This window comes from Callionymus lyra, chromosome 7, assembly GCF_982586985.1.
Source record: "Callionymus lyra chromosome 7, fCalLyr1.hap1.1, whole genome shotgun sequence".
NCBI classification, from domain to species: Eukaryota; Metazoa; Chordata; class Actinopteri; order Syngnathiformes; family Callionymidae; genus Callionymus; species Callionymus lyra.
This window is the reverse complement of record NC_141824.1, coordinates 7,334,557-7,341,300: the sequence shown is the minus strand read 5'-3', so window position 1 is coordinate 7,341,300 and position 6,744 is coordinate 7,334,557.

Here is a 6,744-nt window from a genome sequence, read left to right as displayed (position 1 = left end):
AAATCTTGACCATGTGTATAATATAGTAAGTAACAGATTCCCAAGATTTTAGTTAAATTTAAGGGGGCGGAAGACCCCCTTTAAAATTCTCATTGGTACAAATTCTGATGAAATTCCCCATGATAACTTAAATATGTCAGTGTTGATGAAATTCAAACCATGTGTATCAAATATCAAGTCAGGGAAAGTCACTGAATTCCATTTTCTTTTCTTAATTGCAAGGGGGCGGAAATACCCCCATGACATTTCTAAAATGACTGAATTTTCATGAAATTTAAAGTATATTTGTGGCAAACTAAATAATGGAAACTTTACAGAATTTCAGTTCCTTTCGTTAATTGCAAGGGGGTGATAAGGGGAGCAGAAGACACCCATTAAAATTGCAATACGTCAAAGTTTGTAAATAAATTGAACAGATTCAAACCATGTTTATCACTTACCAAGTCATGGACATTTTCAGAGTTTCATTTTGGGTTTTTTTTATTGTAAGGGGGCGAAAAGGGAAGAAGAAGACCCCCATGAAATCTCTAACATGACTGAGTTTCTATCAAATTTAAACTATATGTATCACATACTAAGTAATGGTGTACAATGAAATACCCTTTTTAGCATTTGAAATATTATAGAAAAGAGTTCATGGGGATGGGCAGTGGTATATACGAAATATAAAATGTATCACACACACACACACACACACACACACACAAACTCACACTGCAAATATCGTTCTACCATAATGTGATTTTTTTTCTAAATTTAATCACCTGTTTTTTAACTGGTTTATAGATAATTATTATATATATTTTTTTAAGCTACTTTGCGAACAGACAGAGGGTAATAATAACTTTAGTCCCTGGTGGAGAATATTTTGACATATTATTCCTGTATTGTGAAACTATTTAATGAAATGAAAATAATTTACTATACTATACATTTTTAAACAAAATATCTTTGACATTTTGAAGTTGACACAAACAAACACGTAGACAAATGGCCCCTGGGCCTCAAAAATTATATATATATATATATATATATATATATATATATATATATATATATATATATATTTGTGTGTGTGTTTGTTTATATATATATATTTATGTAAATATATACAATATATATATGTATATATATATGTTTTTCTCAATTGACATGAAATTATTCATGGTGTTTTATCATATTTATATTTACAAATATACGTTTATACATATATCACATGATATAAATATATATATATTTGCACAGCGTTATCTGGATGGAACTGATACACACTCGATGTCCAGGTGTCGCTCACTGCGATGGATTCTCCTCGGACGGATCGGAGCGTCGAGGCGAAGAACTCTTTTAACTCGACGCTTTATCTGGATCGTGTCGATGACCCTGATGTGTTGAAGTCGTAATCCTTCCCTTATCTTCCTTCCCAGCCAGTGTTCCACAAACCCGGCCCTTTGGGAAGAGCCTTTTATTTTCCTTTCTCTCAGCGTCTCGTCGCCGTAACTCTGTGGAACGACGACAGCGAATGTGTTCTTCTCGTCGGGAGGAAAGACCGTTTATTTTTTTGTCTTTTTTCATGCGTTTCCCGTGAAGAGAAGCCATTGTCTTCTGATGTGAAGACACATCAGAGGACGGTGAAAGAAACCACAGACACGCTTGTAACCGTGAGGGTCTCGACACAGACGGTCTCGTCGAGCTGTGTTTGATTTACTCTGACGGGTTTGTCTCGTTTGGTTTATTGTTTTGATACTTGATGACGACTCTGAGTCCAAGTTCATCACAGAACGAGAAATTATCTTCCACAATAGACCTATCAGTGAAGATGGGGGGTGGGGGGCAACTCCATCAGGTCAGGGGGGACCCCCGTTAACGATTCTAATACTGATTTTTTTTTTATACTAAGGGGTAACAATAGGGGGGCAGAAGACCCCCATGACAATTATATTTAGTCAAAATCAGTCAAGGTCTTGATGAAATTTTAACCAAATTTATAAAATACTACATTATGGACATTTACCTATTTCCAGCTCCTTTTGTTAATTTCAAGGGGGCGTTAAGGGGGACAGAAGACCCCCATTAAATTATATTTAGTCAAAATTTTGAAATATGTCAAGGTCTCTTCATGAAATTTTAACCAAATGTATAATATACTACATTATGGACATTTACCTATTTCCAGCTCCTTTTGTTAATTTCAAGGGGGCGTTAAGGGGGACAGAAGACCCCCATTAAATTATACTTAGTCAAAATTTTGAAATATGTCAAGGTCTCTTGATGAAATTTTAACCAAATTTATAAAATACTACATTGTGGACATTTACCTATTTACAGCTCCTTTTGTTAATTTCAAGGGGGCGTTAAGGGGGACAGAAGACCCCCATTAAATTATATTTAGTCAAAATTTTGAAATATGTCAAGGTCTCTTCATGAAATTTTAACCAAATGTATAATATACTACATTATGGACATTTACCTATTTACAGCTCCTTTTGTTAATTTGAAGGGGGCGTTAAGGGGGACATTAGACCCCCATTAAAATTGCAATATATCAGATTTTTTGAAATCTTGACCATGTGTGTTACATACGAAGTAAGAGAGATTTCTAAGATTTCAGTTCATTTTTTTGAATTGTAAGGGGGCGGGAGACCCCCTTTAAAATTCTAGTTGGTCAAAATTTTGATGAAATTCAAAGCATGTGTATCACATACCAAGTGAGGGATATTTATATGATTTCAGTAGGTTTTTTTTTAACTCTAAGGGGGAAGAAAGGGGGGGCAGAAGACCCCCATGACAATTATATTTAGTCAAAATTTTGAAATATGTCAAGGTCTCTTCATGAAATTTTAACAAAATGTATAAAATACTACATTATGGACATTTACCTATTACAGCTCCTTTTGTTAATTTGAAGGGGGCGGTAAGGGGGACAGAAGACCCCCATTAAAATTGCAATATATCAGATTTTTGAAATCTTGACCATGTGTGTTACATACGAAAGATTTCAGTTCATTTTTTTGAATTGTAAGGGGGCGGGAGACCCCCTTTAAAATTCTAGTTGGTCAAAATTTTGATGAAATTCAAAGCGTGTGTATCACATACAAAGTGAGGGATATTTCTATGATTTCAGTGGGTTTTTTTTAACTGTAAGGTGGGAAGAAAGGGGGGCAGAAGACCCCCATGACAACTTAAATATGTCAGTGTTGATAAAATTCAAACCATGTGTATCACATACCAAGTCACGGAAACTCACAGAATTCCAGTTTCTTTCTTACACACATTAAAATTGCAATATATCAAAGTTTGTAAATAAATTGAATATATTCCAACCATATGTTTTGTTTTTATTGTAAGGGGGCGGAAAGAAGACCCCCAGGAAATTTCTAACATGACTGAATTTCCATGAACTTTAATAATATATATATATATATTTTAAATTTACAGAATTCCAGATCCTTTTGTTAATTGTAAGGGGGCACAAAGGCAGACATAAGACTGCCTTGAAAATTAAAATAACTCATATTTCAATTAAACTTATAGTATATTAATAAAATATTAAATAAGGAGGCATGTCAATATTTTCATCATAATCCACCTGGACTTTCTGTCTTCTCTCCTCCCCCTCTTTTTCTTGGGGTTATTTGGTTTTCAAATAAAAAATATTTATATAATCCTTCGTCATAAATCGTTATAAATGTCAAATCTTAAAGGAAATGTAATTTTAAAAAGGTTGGTTTTCTTTACATTGATGATTCTCTTTCACACTAATTATCATTATGTTTATTTATATATTTGTATATTGGCAAAACTTTTTAGATTTTTTTTTAATACAGCAACAAAGTCTTTGATAACTTCATGTACAACTCGATCCAGGTGACTATTATTATGAAACAGTTCCCACACTGATAGAAACCTTCTCTACAATGTAATCTGTGGTTCTTTTGTCACAGATGTCTGTGATGTTTTCAAAGATTGTGTCTGTCGTACCTGGACTGTCTGTGTGTGTCTATTGTGCGTCGATACAGACTCGTCTGTGTGGTCAGAGTCTCAGTTTCAGCCCAAATCTTCTCCTGGTCCGGACGTCACTGTGGACTCAGTGTTTTCCTCTGAAAGGATAACAAGAGTTCTGTTCTTCTGTCGTCGACGCTCGGCTCCGACTCAGTTGACGGAGCTGATGTTAGTTAGTTATCCCTGTGTTTGTAACCTTTTTACATTGTTATTGTGTCTGTAAATAAAATTAAAATCCTGTTTTTATATTATTCTTGTGTCTTTAGCAAAATAAATTAACAACAATTTTTATTATTATTATTATTTGAATAGTATTATTTTGTCCGTAACTAAATAATTGTGCATATTTCTACTTTTTTCTTTATTGTTTTATTGAAAAACTACCAATTTAAAAAAATGTTTTGTCTGTAAACAAAAAAAATGTGCCTTTCTTTCTCTTCTATCTTTTTGTTTTATAAAAAATAAAAAAAATATCCTGTTTTAATATTATCATTGTGTCTGTAACACATTTATTTTACCCATATTCACATTGTTCTCGTGTCAGTAACAAACACTTTTACCATTTTTTACAATGTTATTGCATCTCATACTTAATAATTGTGCGTATTTTTACATTATCTTTTTGTTATATTAATAAAAAACTTCCCATATTCACATTCATCTTGTTTCAGTAGCAAAAACATTTGTCCATTTTTATATCATTATTGCGTCTGCAAATCATTGTTTTACCATTTAGATATTATTCCTGTGTCTCTAACAATAACATTTACCAATATTTACAGTGTGTTTTAATCAATATACTTGTGTCTGTAACTAAAAAATGATGTCTTTTTTACATTATCTTATTTTTTTATTAAAAGAAAAACTACACATTTTCACATTAATCTTATGTCCGTAACTAAAATGTTTGATCCAATATTTCATTTTCCTCTTTTCTCAAAAAGGTCTTTTAACTGTTTTAATTAATCCCTGTGTCTTAGAGCGTTTGAAAAAGCTGTCGAAAAACAAATAATGCATTTTTTAGTTTCAAAAAGCATTTAAAATATTTTTTTATTGCATTTTTTCAAATATGTTTTCTTTATTTACAGTTTTAATTGGTCAAAAGGTTACTGTCATAGATGCATACTTGAGTGAATATATTTGAATATATATATATAATATTATATGTAACTGTTTCAAAAGCTAGAGTTGATGCAGTGCATTCTGGAGTTTACATTTTTGTTATTGTTTGACTCTGTGTGTCATTATATCACAGGTCAAAATTTTAAAAAAAAACTAACTTTTATTCATTATATTTGTAACTCACCGGTGAGTCAGGTGAACAAACAGACCCTTGTCGTTGAGCAATCTGCCAACCCTCCACTAGATGTCACACAGTTATACACGTCAACCTTCTTTTTTTTCTTCTCCTCTAAAAGAAAAGCGCTATAAAAGGTTGAACTCTTGGAAACCACGAGCCCTTGAGAGTCGCGAAGGTATTTACACACCTATGTGTCAGTGAACCTGCTGACGAGGTGAGGAATGTGTTCACAAAGAAAACACAGGAATGTTTTCACTCAGACTGCAGTCGTTTTAGGGCGTTTACTTTTGATTAGATCTATGAACAAAAAGATGGTGAGTGAAAAAACACATTAATAAAATGTACTTTACACCAAATACCATACGTTTGCTTAAGTTAATTCTATAAAAAATAAAATTATTTATATAAAAATCAATCATTTATAATTAAATTATAGTTAATTTTCCCTCAAATTAAATTTTAAATAAACATTTCTTCACAGCTGATCTGCTTTGATATTCAAATCTGTTCCCGGAAAAGGAGGAAACGTCTTTGTTAATTTTGTATTGTTGTTTGTGTAAGTGTTGTTGTGTCGTAGTCATCACTAACTAAGTGTTCGATAAGTAACCAACAGCTGACAGGTTATAATCAAATGTTTAAGCCGTGTGTCGAGTCATTAACCGAGATTATGTTGTCGTTTAATCAGACGCGTCTCTTTAATCCTCGGACGACTTCTTGTCCTGAAACACACAACAAACACACACTTCGTCAGGCGGTGACTCTGCAGCCTCAGGAGTAGACTTTGATTTGTCCCTGCAAACACACACGTGCACACGCACGTGCACACGCGCCTAAACACACACGCACTCAAACATATGCGTAACACACACTCAAGCACATACACAGACAAACACAACATACACACAAAGACGGCCACAGTGTCACACACAGGCATACAAGCAGACAAACACAACATGCGTAACACACACTCAAGCACAGACAAACACAACATGCACACAAAGGCGGTCCCAGTGTCACACACAGGCACACAAGCAGACAAACACAACATGCGTAACACACAATTAAGTACGTACACTGACAAACACAACATGCACACAAAAACACACACAAGACAGTCACAGTGTCACACACAGGGACACAGGCACACAAGCAGACAAACACAACATGCGTAACACACAATTAAGCACATACACAGACAAACACAACATACACACAAAGACGGTCACAGTGTCACACACAGGCACACAAGCAGACAAACACACATGCGTAACACACACTCAAGCACTTACAAAGACAAACACAACATACACACAACGACACACACAAAGACGGTCACAGTGACACATACAGGCACACAAGCAGACAAACACAAAATGCGTAACGCACACTCAAGCACACACACAGACAAACACAACATGCACAGAGAAACACACACAAAGACGGTC